The 12,707-nt window shown below is 42.7% G+C and overlaps 1 pseudogene; it reads left to right on the forward strand.

Moving 5' to 3' along the window:
- The first annotated feature begins 10,843 nt into the window (after positions 1-10,843).
- Positions 10,844-11,969, forward strand: LOC148756055 (HAUS augmin-like complex subunit 2 pseudogene; annotated as a pseudogene).
- The last annotated feature ends 738 nt before the right edge of the window (positions 11,970-12,707 follow it).

Below are 12,707 nucleotides of genomic sequence, written 5' to 3' on the forward strand. Positions count from 1 at the left end.
AGTCATAGCAGGCATCTGCTATCTCCTGCCATTTCAAAGGCAGACCCCAGCATCTGGTCACCTGCCACATGGTTTGGCTTTCAGCGTGCTGCAATTTCCTGTGCAGCCAATGGGCCACATCAGTGGCAGGAGCCCATTGTAACCATCGGACCCGTGCTAGGGCATCTGCTTCATTATTACCTGGGAACACTAATGGGGAGTTACCTGTGACATGCATTAGGGTCACCTCCTTTCTCTGCCCTAGGTCCCAGAGGTCCTGCCACATGGCTTGACCCCACAGTGGACAGTGTCCTACCAACCAGTTTTGGGGTTTCCATGTAGGGAAACACAAGTTAGGTCCCAGAACACCGCCCAACTGTCAGTACAAATAATTAGGGGCCCAGGCTCCTGGCTGGTTACCATCCACACAGCCCATAATTCAGCTCACTGGCTACTCAGGCCGTCCCAGCATCAAACCAAATGGTGTCTGTTTTGGGCTGCACACCAATAGCCGTCCAAACAGCTGCATTTCCTCGGCTAGAACCATGGGTAAACCAGGCATCCTCAGGTACTGGGGGCTGTCCTTCTTTGTAGGGCGAGGGCTCCAAGTCCTCCACTCTAGGCAGAGCGCTTGGCTCAGCCTGGGCTACAAGCTCCACAGGCCCCAGGACCTGTTGTAGCTCTGTGCTCAAAGGGCTTGAACTAAGGGTGCTACGTTGCTCCAAGTAGGCACCCCACTTGGTGAGGGTGGTGGTCTGTGCCACCCCCATTTTGGGTTCCTGAGTCCACGTATGGACCCACCCCTGGACGGGATAGGTTGTTTGAACCAACACCTGTGCTGTTCCTGTGATGGCTTCTGTGGCCACTAGGGCTGCATACACAGCAGTGAACTGTTTCTCTATTAGAGAGTAGCGGAGCTCTGCTTCTTTCCATAATTGGGACCAACATCCCACTAGCAACCGGAGACACTCCTCCCATTGCCAGAGGTCCCAACCGTACCCCTCTTGGCTTACATGAACATCAAGTTAAAATGGGCGGCCAGGATCCACTACTTGCAGAGCCTATGACTGCTGCATCGCCCATTTTGTGGCAACAAAGACTTGCTCTACAGCCTCTGTCCAATCCCATGAGGCCCCATTTTTTATCATGTTATACAAGGGCCTTGCCATTTGTCCTAAATGGGGTACAAACGCCCGCCAATATCCTAGCAGACCCAAACACATCTGCATTTGGGAGACCTTGGTGGGCCGGGTAAAGGCTTGTATTTTGTCAATAATCACTTCAGGTATGACCTTTGTCTTACCCGATCACACAACATCCAAAAACTTGACATATAAGCCAGGGCCTTTGACCTTTTCCTCATTCACCGCCCAGCCACGTGACTTCAGGTGGTGAAGAGAGGGAGCTGCTTGCTCTAAATCTGAAAGAAAACCTGATCTTAATAAAATATCATCGACATAATGAAACAAGGCCACAGAGGAGCGGCAATCCCACTGTACCAAATCCTGGTCAACGAGCCTGTGGCAGATAGTGGGGCTGTGCAAGTATCCTTGCAGAAGGACTTGAAAAGTCCACTACCACCCATCCCAAGTAAAAGCAAACTGCTCTTGACACTTGGGTGCAATGTCAATGGAGAAAAAAGCATTGGCTAAGTCCACTACATAATGATACGTTCTCAGGCGGACAGATGATCCATCAAATTGTGAGTTGAAGGCACTGCAGTGTGCAAAGGTGGTGTCACCTTATTTAACTCCCTATCGTCCACAGTCATTCTCTACGTCCCATACTGGGGAGTTAAAGGGACTGTGAGTTGGCCTCACAATATGTGCCTTTTCCAATTCCAATATTGTACGACCAATCTCCTCCTGCCCTCCTGGCAGGCAGTACTGTCGCACTGTAACCACGCGCCAGGGCTGTGGCAACACTTGAGGAGGGTGGTGAGCATGCCCGCGTGTCACTGCTTTTACCACCTGGATCCAGAGACGGAACTGTCCTACCGACGTCTGTAAGCTGAGGCCATGTAGCACATCCATCCCTAGAATATACTCCGGAACGGGGGAGACATAAACCTTGTAGGTATGAGGGGGAAGCCTTCCTATAGCCAGTGGTAAGGAAACAGCTTTTACAGTCACAGTCTTCCCCCGTAGCCATCAATGCAGATTGCTGGTCTGGGGAACATTTCTGAGTTCCCATAAACAAGACTGCAGTCTTCGCCAGTGTCCGTTAGGGCTAAAACCCTCTGTACATTAGAAGGGGACCAATGTATGGACAGTTCCACGTGGGGCCTCCAGTCCCTGCTCATCCGCTCTGACCAGGTACCTGGCCCCACCCCTAATCAAGCTGAAAGGAGTCGGCCTCAAGTGGCCGCATGATGTCCTGGTCGGACTCGGGTCGCACTTTCCCAGACTTCTCCTTTAGGCTTCTCCGGAATTGCTGCTCCGGACGCAACTGTTTCCAAAGTTCCAAAAAGAGTGCATGGGGTTGTTGGTCTATTTTCTCCCAATCGACCCCTGCTGCCACAAGATCACGCCACATCTGTGCGCTTGTTACTCTCTGAGGCCTGTGACCTCGCCCCTTTACTTTTGATTGGGACTTCCAGGTCTCAATTGTGCGGACCTCCTGTCAACTTCCTTTGCATCTGGCTTTCAACATCCCCTAAGGTGTCCATGGTAGTTGTAACTTCATGGATCCGTCACCCCACATAAGGTGTAAGAATGGTGACCAAGGATCCAAAAGCACTCGCAGGTGCAGTATCCAAAACCAGATCTCTCGTGCTGGCTGTAAAAAGCTCGTCATCTGGCCCCTGCATATTAGGGTTGAAAATAACATGTCTCATGCCCATTTCACAGATGATTTAAGTTCCGTATATGACTGCCATTGACTCACAGTGTCTGGCAGCTCGCCAGCCTGTCCCCATACTGTGCGTACTGCAGCAGTGAGCCACTCCATTAGAGTGTGGTTGCCCTGGTCGTGGGCCAACCTATGGCAGTTCTGTAACCTTTGTCACAGGGACGGATGCATTGTCTCGAAGGCTAGCTTTTCCATCTCGCCTGGGGAGAAGAGAATGCTGTCTGCTCCCTCATCCCATAAACGTAATAGCCAAGCCGAGACTGGCTCTCCAGGGCACTGTCGGTACCGCCTCCCCAGCTCCTGCAACTCAGTGGGAGTGTAAGGGGTGTAGGTTGTGAACTCAGTCACAGCTGGGTTGCCTGCAGCAATGCCCCTGGGGCCCAAAGGTTGCTCACGTTTTACCCTTTGCTTCAAGATGGGCCGGGCTTGGGGGTTGGGAGCTACATTGTCTCCACTCACTTCCTCCGCCTCTGCAACAGAGTCTCCACTGTGGGACCCCTCTTCTAACAGGCAGACCAGGGCTTCCATTGCCTCCAATCGGGACACTTGGTCCGGCACCTGGGCCATTTCATTAAGCACACTTTCCATGTTGAGACTCAAGCCCGTGAGGAACATCCAGCCCATGCAGCCGGCTGTAGCCTTCGCCTCCTCTGCCAACCTCTCAGCCAGAGCCCGCAGAGCTCTCTCCACTCTGGCTGGAGAGCCATCCATGTCCTCCCAACCCTCCTTGGGTGTCCAACTCCTGAGAACAGTGGCCACCGGACACCACACACTGTGTGTGGGCTACATGTCCTCCTGTCCAGAGTCAGACTCCATTCCTACCTTGTCGGAATGTCGCTCATCATGCCAGGTGTCTGAGTGGATGGAGGCCTCCATGTAAGATGTCCACAACCCTTGGACCCTAAGGCCGCAGTAGATTACCAAAATGAAGGCAATGCCTTTCATGGCCAAGAGGATGGTGTGCAAGCTGGAGGTTTGAGTCTCCCAGGCAGACCGCGCCTCCGGTTCCCAGTGTCACTCCTCATGGGCCTGCCGAAGCTGAGCTGTCACATGCACAAACTGCTCCACAATCCTTTGGTAAGTTTTGGTCAGCACCATACCCTGCTCACTAACCTGAGCTTTCATATGTATAAACTGCTCCAGTACCTTCTGGAGAGTTTCGGCAGACACCACACCCTGCTCGCTGTGCCATGTGTCGTGCGAGGCGGCCTGTGGGGTCTCAGATCCCGCTCCCCACATAAGAACACAGGATGTGGCTAGGCCAAAAAGGAACACCCACGGAGTCATAGCTAGGGGAGTCATACCACTATAGTCTCACTGGAGGCTGGATTCACATGATGTGCGACCTGCTGTCTGCTTTTTTGCCAACTGACTGACTCCCCTCGACTCACCAACCAGCCCAGCCACAGCAGTTATATCAGTGGCCAATTGGCTAACTGGCTACAGCTGACAGCCAACTAGCCACAGCTGACGGCCATCTACTACCCGAGCCAGCACCTTTCCACATGAGGCCGAGAGCCTGGAAACTGCTCTCCGGGGCTTTGTCCCCACACCAACACTCACTGCAGAGGCCCTGGAGCAAAAACTGAGGGAAAAAAGGTGAAAATGGAGACTTAAGCCCTCACTGACAAGCAGAAGATGGAGGGGTTAGGCATGGAGCCTAACCTACCCCTCCCTATCCTCCCAGAGCCCACCCCACCCCACCCCCCAGTGCCAGAAGCAGAACAGTAGCAGCATCAGATCAAAAGAATAGAATATTTGCAGTTCTGAGAATTGTGACCCACAGAGATGGACTCAGAGCACAACTAGTTCCGGCAAATGGCTGGGAACCCTAGGTGCAGGACGGGCTGGCTGTACTGTTGGTTGCTGCCATTGCTCACAGCCAACTCTCACAACCCACCCTATCTGGATGGATCTCTGCAGGGATAAACAGAGCCACTAAAACATAGAGGCCCTGAATCTAGTGCAGGAAGAGCTTTGGAACTTCAGAAGGTTTCCACATCCCACAACAGAGGTGGTGCCCTGAGACCCAGGCATCCTGCTCACAGAGGAGAAGCCCACCTTTTAAAGAATTACCCCATTGTGTGAGAAGCTGGAACAGTGCAGAGAAAATGTAGCACTACAGCATGAGAGAGAATTAAAGGCTGCAGTTGGAAAGAAAATAAAACGTTCTACCAACATCTACTGGAAAGCAAAGGAAAGACCTCTTCCTACCAACATGTTGCAGAACCCACTCCTGTAGAAGCCTAGGAAGAGAAATAATAATTCACTAATTGCCATGAATAACCAAGGTAACAAGGCAACTCAGAAAGAAAATAAAACGTCTCCAGAAAATGAACTTAGATACATGGAAATATATGACTTAAATGACAGAATTCAAGACTGCACTTCTGAAAAAACTCAACAAGTTGCAAGAAAACACAGACAGGCAATTTAATGAACTCAGAAACACAATTAAAGAACAAAACGAACATTTTAAAAAGATATTGAAATTTTAAATAAGAACCAAATAGACTTTCAGGAGATTAATAACTCAAGAAAAGAATGAAGAATGAAATAGCCAGATTAGGTAACAGAGCTGACCAGTTGGAGGAAAGAATCAGTGACATCGAAGATAGAAATCTGGAAATAACACAGATGGAAGAAGAGAGAGACTTGAGAGTTAAAATAAATTAAAGAACTCTACAAGAAATTTCTGACTGCATAAGAAAAAGCAATATAAGAATAATGGACATACCAGAAGGAGAAGAAAGTGAGAAGGGAACAGAGAATATATTCAAACAAGGAGTCGGTGAGAACTCCCCAAACATATAGAAAAGAACTGGATCCTCGAATCCACGAAGCAAATAGAACACCTACCATAGTTACCTCAACCCCAACAGGCCTTCTTCAGGGCACATTGTATTGAAGTTGTCAAAAATCAATGACAAAGAAAGATTACCCAAGGCATCCAAGGAAAAGAAGGTGGTAACCTACAAAGCAAAGCCCATTAGGTTATCATCAATTTTCAGCAGAAATTCTACAAGCCAGGAGGGAGTGGACTCAAATGTTAAACTATTGAAAGGGAGAAATTATAAGCCAAGAATAATAAATCCAGCAAAAATGTTCTTCAGCTGTGGAGTAATAAAGACCTTTCCAGATATAAAGAAGCTGGGGGAATTTTGTGACACACAACCTGCTCTACAAGAAATGCTGAAGGAGGCTATTCAACCCGCATAAATAGGGACCATTTGTGACAACAAAAACATAGAAGGCCGGAGAGTAAAAGTTGGAACCAGCATAAGGGAATGGAGAAAAGAAGCATAGTGAAGAAAATGGAATACTCTAAATATGAAACTTTCTTTTACATAAACTTAATGGTAACCACTCAAAAAAATCTAGAACTGAAATATATAACATAATAATATAACATAATATCACTACACTGAAATAGTAGACAGTAACAAAAAGGCAAAGAAACAGTGGAGACACATTCTCACCAGAAAACTAAAGATAGAATGATAGGATATCTTCATATATCAATATTCACCCTAAATGTAAATAGACTGAACTCACCAATAAAAAGGCACAGAATAGCAGATTGGATCAAAAAGCTAAACCCAACCATATTCTACCTCCAAGAGACATATCTCAGCTACAAGGACAAATATAGACTCAAAGTTAAAGGGTGGAAATTGACACTCCAAGCAAATGGTATCCAAAGAAAATCAGGTATAACCATACTTATATCAGATGAAACAGACTTCAAAAAGGCAACAAGAGACAAAGATGAATATTTCATAATGATAAAGGGAAGTATACAACATGAAGACACATCAGTCATCACTATTTCTGCCCCCAATCAGGGAGTACCAAAATATACCAAGCAACTACTAACAGAACTAAAGGGAGAAGTTGATCAAAGCACAGTTATAGTAAGGGATCTAAATACATCATTGAAAGCTATGAAGAGATCATCCAAACAGAAAATAAATAGAGAAATATCAGCCCTAAATTACATATTGGATGAAATGGATATAATTGGCATTTATAGAACACTTCATCCTAGAACATCAGATTATACCTTCTTTTCTGGTGTACATGGAACATTCTCAAAGATAGACCACATACTGGGACACAAAACTAGCCTCAGCACATTTAAGAAGATTGAAATCATACCATGCATATTCTCTGATCACAAGGCTTTGAGATTGGATATTAACTGCAAAAAGAAAAACCACAAATGTGTGGAGATTAAACAACATACTTTTAAAGAACAACCGGGTCAGGACAGCTGGACGGCTCAGTTGGTTACAGCCTGACCTCTGAACAACGGGGTTACCGGTTCGATTCCCATATGAGCCAGTGAGCTGCGCCCTCCACAACTAGATTGACGACATTGAGCTGCCGCTGAGCTTCTGAAAGGACGGCCAGATGGCTCAATTTGTTAGAGCGTGAGCTCTCAACAACAAGGTTGCCGGTTCAATTCTCACATGGGATGGTGGGCTGTGCTCCCTGCAACTAAAGATTGAAAATGGTGACTGGACTTGGAGCTGAGCTGCGCCCTCCACAACTGGATTGAAAGACAACAACTTGGAGATGATTGGCCTTGGAGAAACAAGTGTCCCCCAATATTCCCAAATAAAATTTATAAAAAATAAAAAAATAAGAAAATAAAGAACAACTAGGTGAAAGAAAAAATAAAAGGAGAGCTCAAAAGATACATAGAAACAAATGACAATGAAAATACATCCTACCAAAATTTTTAGGGTGCAGCAAAAGCAGTTCTAAGAGGGAAATTTATATCATTACAGGCCTATCTCAAGAAACAAGAAAAATCCAAGATAAATTACCTCACGTTACACCTTAGGACTAGAAAAAGAACACATAAAACCCAGTCACCAGAAGGAAGGAAATAATAAAAATCAGAGCAAAAATAAATGAAATAGAGAAGGAAAAGACAATAGAGAAAATTAATGCAACAAAGAGCTGGTTCTTTGAAAAGATTAATAAAATTGAAAAAGCTCTGGCTAGACTCACTAAGAAAAAAGAGAAATGACACAAATAACCAAACTCATAAATGAAAGAGGAAATTACCATGGATGTCACTGAAATACAAGAATATTATGAAGGACTACATGCCACCAAATTCAATAACCTAAAAGAAATGGACAAGTTCTTAGAAACATTGCCTTCCTAGGCTGAATTACAAAGAATTGGAAAATCTAAATAGACTGATCAATGGTAAGGAAATTGAATCAGTCATCTGAAATCTTCCCAGAAACAAAATTCTGGGACCAGATGGCTTCACTAGTGAATTCTACCAAACATTCAAAAGGATCTAATACCTGTATTACTCAAACTCTTCAAAAAAATTGAAGAAGAGACAATACTTCCTAACTCATTTTATGAGGCCAACATTACCCTGATACCAAAACCTGGTAAGGATTACACAAAAAAAGAAAATTACAGACCAATATCTCTGACAAATACAGATGCAAAAATCCTAAACAAAATTCTAGCAAATCGAATGCAACAGTGCATTAAAAAGATCATCCATCACGACAAACTGGGGTTCATCCCAGGGGCACAAGGATGGTTCAACATATGCAAATCAATCAATGTGATACTCCGTATAAACAAAACACAGGAGTAAATTCATATGATTATATCAATAGATGCAGAAAAAGCATCTGACATGATACAACATCCATTTATGATAAAAACACTTGATAAAATAGGTACAGAAGGAAAATACCTTAATATAACAAAGGCCATATATGACAAACCCTCAGGTAATACCATAATTAACGGTGAGAAATTGAAGCCCTCTGCTCTACCTTCAGGAACATGACAGGGCTGTCCCCTATCACCTCTGCTTTCAACATACAATTGGAAGTCCTAGCCAGAGCAATCAGGCAAGATAAAGGAATAAAAGGCATCCAAATTGGGGATGAAGAATTTAAATTGTCACATTTTGCAGATGACATGATGCTGTATATAGAAAACCCTAAAGACTCCACCAAAAAGCTATTAGAAACAATCAACGAATATAGTAAAGTTGCCGGCTACAAAATCAACATACAAATGTCCATTGCATTCCTACATACTAACAATGAAATCTCAGAAAAAGAATTAGAAAAACAATTCCTTTTTCAATTGCAACAAAAAGAATAAAATACCTAGGAATAAACTTAACCAACGATGTGAAAGACCTATATGCTGAAAACTGTAAGACATTTTTAAAAGAAATTGAAGAAGACAAAAAGAAATGGAAAGACATTCCGTGCTCATGGATTGGAAGAATCAACATAGTTAAAATGACCATATTACCCAAAGCAATATACAGACTTAATGCAATCCCTGTCAAAATCCCAATGGCATTTTTTAAGGAAATAGAAAAAAAAAATCCTCAGATTTGTATGGAACCACAAAAGAGTCTGAATAACCAAAGCAATCTTAAGGAACAAGAACATTACTGGAGATATCATACTCCTTGACTGCAGCTTGTACTACAGAGCAACAAAAATCAAAACAGCATGGTATTGGCAGAAAAAACAGACACGCAGACCCATGGAATGGAACTGAGAACGCAGAAATAACCCACATAAATATGGACAGATAGTTTTTGACAAAGAAGCAAAAAGCATACAATGGAGAAAAGACAGCCTTTTCAATAAATGAAGCTGGGAGAATTGGATAGCCACGTGCAAAAGAATGAAACTGGACTGCTATCTGTCACCATGTACCAAAATTAACTCAAAATGGATCAAAGTCCTAAACATAAGACCTGTTGCAATAAACTGCATACCAGATAACATAGGTACTAATTTTATAGACTTGGGTTCAAAGGGCATTTTATGAATTTGACTCCAAAACAAGGGAAGGAAAAGCTGAAATTAATGAATGGGGTTATATCAAATTAAAAAGCTTCTGCACAACAAAAGAAACCATCGACAAAATAAAGAGGCAACCAACCGAATGGGAGAAGATTTTTGCAAACCATGCCTCCGATAAGGGGCTAATATCCAAAATATATAAGGAACTCCTACTACTCAACAACAACAACAACAACAACAACAAATCCAATTAAAAAATGGAGAGGACCTGAAGAGACATTTCTCCAAAGAGGACATAGAAATGGCCAATAGACATATGAAAAAACGCTCAACATCACTGATTATCAGAGAAATGCACCTAAAAACCACAATGAGATTTCATCTCACACCAGCTAAAGGGGCTATCATCAACAAGACAAATAATAAAAAGTGTTGGAGAGGCTGTGGAGAAAAAGGAACCTCATACACTGTTGGTGGGAATGCAGATTGGTGCAGCCACTATGGAAAGCAGTGTGGAGGTTCTTCAAAAAATTAAGAATAGAATTACTATATGACCCAGCAATCCCTCTCCTGGGTATCTACCCAAAAAATCTGAAAACATTTATCCATAAAGACACATCTGCTCCAATGTTCATTGCAACTTTGTTTACGGTGTTCAAGACATGGAAACAACCAAAATGTCCTTCGATAGATGAATGGATAAAGAATTTGTGGTATATATACACAATGGAATACTATTTGGCAGTAAGAAAAGATGAAATAGGACCATTTGTGACAACATGTATGGATCTTGAGATTATAATGCTAAGTGAAATAAGTCAGACTGAAAAAGCAGAGAATCATAGGATTTCACTGATATGTGACATATAAAACTGAAAACAACAAAAGAACAAGACAAACAAATGAAGAAACAAAAACTCATAGACACAGACAATAGTTTAGTGGTTACCAGAGGGTAAGGTGGAAGGGGGGTGGTAGATGAGGATAAAGAGGATCCAGTATATGGTGATGGAAGGAGAACTGACTCTGGGTGGTGATCACACAATGTGATATATATAGATGATGTAATACAGAATTGTACACCTGAAATCTATGTAACTTTACTAACAATTATCACCCCAATAAACTTTAATAAAAAAATAAAAAGATTCATCATTGGTGTTAAACACAGATAGAAAACAACAAAAGCGATTTATTTTCGGCGGCGCTCGGAGAGGTGGGTCTGAGCCATGGAGGCCGCGAACCCGTGGGACGAGGCGTCCGCGCCAAACGCTGCCAGGCTACTGCTGGGCCGTTTCGTAGCATCGGGGTTGGTCACTCAGGAGATGCTAAATATATCTAAGAAATCAGCTTCTTGCTTTGTGAACTTCTCCAGGCTACAGCAGATCACAAATATTCAAGCTGAAATCAACCAGAAAAACCTGGAAATTGAACTTCTAAGACTAGAAAAAGATACAGCTGATGTTGTTCATCCTTCCTTTTTGGATGAAAAGTGTCATACTCTGCAAAATATGAATAATCATTTGGAAGCAGTGCTAAAAGAGAAGAGGTCACTCAGGCAAAGACTATTGAAACCTATGTGCCAGGAAAACCTGCCTATTGAGTCTGTTTATCACAGATATATGGTACATTTGCTGGAGATGGCAGTGACTTTCATTGAGAAATTAGAGACCCATCTTGAAACAATTAGAAATATCCCTCATTTAGATGCAAATCTAAAGAAAATGAGCAAAGCTTTAGCCAAGATGAATATTTTGGTGACTGAGACAGAAGAACTGGCAGAGAATATACTCAAGTGGCGAGAACAACAAAAAGAAGTTTCCTCTTGTATCCCCCAAATATTAGCTGAAGAAAATGATCTTCATAAACATGGGTTCACTGATCCTTGTGTTCATCACACTCCTTAAGACAAGAAGACCTCAACACAGTGGATGAGTAAAGTAGTTGTTTTGGCAGGATCGTTGCCAAAAAATACCCTACTAAAACAACCAGGGATCATGTTTTGAAGCCAACTTTGCTGACTTTTGCAAATGAAATGTAAAGAGTGGTAATAATATCTTAAACATTGCCTAAATACTTAAGCAAAACTTTTAGTTGTATTTCATTAGAAATCTGTTCAAGCCTAACTTTGGTTTCAGATATTTTCCTATGCTTTTTCTTCATGTGATTTGATACACATACACACACACACTCTCTTAATGACACATAACGTGTCATCACAAATATTGATGTGCCTGGTTGTTTTGGTTTTATTTTTGTATTTTGTCTATTCTGTCTTTTTCAAAATAAAAAATAAATCTCTAATTCCTAACTGAAAAAAAAAAAAAAAAAAAAAAAAAAAAAGAAAACAACAAAAGCAACAAGAATTAAACCTTGCAACTACAAACTTGATAAAAGAAATAAAGAGAAACTTTCTCACCTTCCATTTCTGTTACTATAGTTGGTGTTGGAAAGTCCCTTTATTTGCCAGTTCTGAAATCAATAAGTTGGTTCACTAGCATCCTCTAACAGTATTAAAATCAGTTTTTTAAAGGTATTGTTATGAAATCATAGATTCAAACATATTTGATGTATTCTAATCAATTGTAGTTATTATCCTTAATAATAGTCAAAATCCCACCTTTGGGAAGTAGGAGATGCTGAAAGTTGGCTCCTGAGTTGTTTTAAAACAACTCTTACAGTCTTTCATAGCTTTCTTGCTCTCCGCTATGGCAAGATGCACCAGGCTCATCTTGCACATTTCTTGCCTCAGATCTGTACTCAGTCATTTCTCCAATCAGCCTGACTTCCTTTTAATGGTAAATGGTAGAGTCCACAATCTGGACACTAGAAGTAGCATGACAGGTTTTGATGTGTATAAATCATACTTCAAGTTCCTGTTTTCTTTTACAGTGCTTTCCATTGTACTCTGAGCAAAATCCTTTCAATGGCCCACAGGGCCCTACATGATCTGTATGCCATTTCCTCTCTTTCCTTACCACACATGCTCCTGGCTTTGGGACACTGTCATGGGAACACCCTTTTGCCAGATAGGTGCGTAGCTCAATCCCTCACCCTCTG

The sequence above is a fragment of the Rhinolophus sinicus genome, chromosome 13 (assembly GCF_057876585.1).
Source record: "Rhinolophus sinicus isolate RSI-liver-muscle chromosome 13, RSI-T2T, whole genome shotgun sequence".
Taxonomy (NCBI): domain Eukaryota; kingdom Metazoa; phylum Chordata; class Mammalia; order Chiroptera; family Rhinolophidae; genus Rhinolophus; species Rhinolophus sinicus.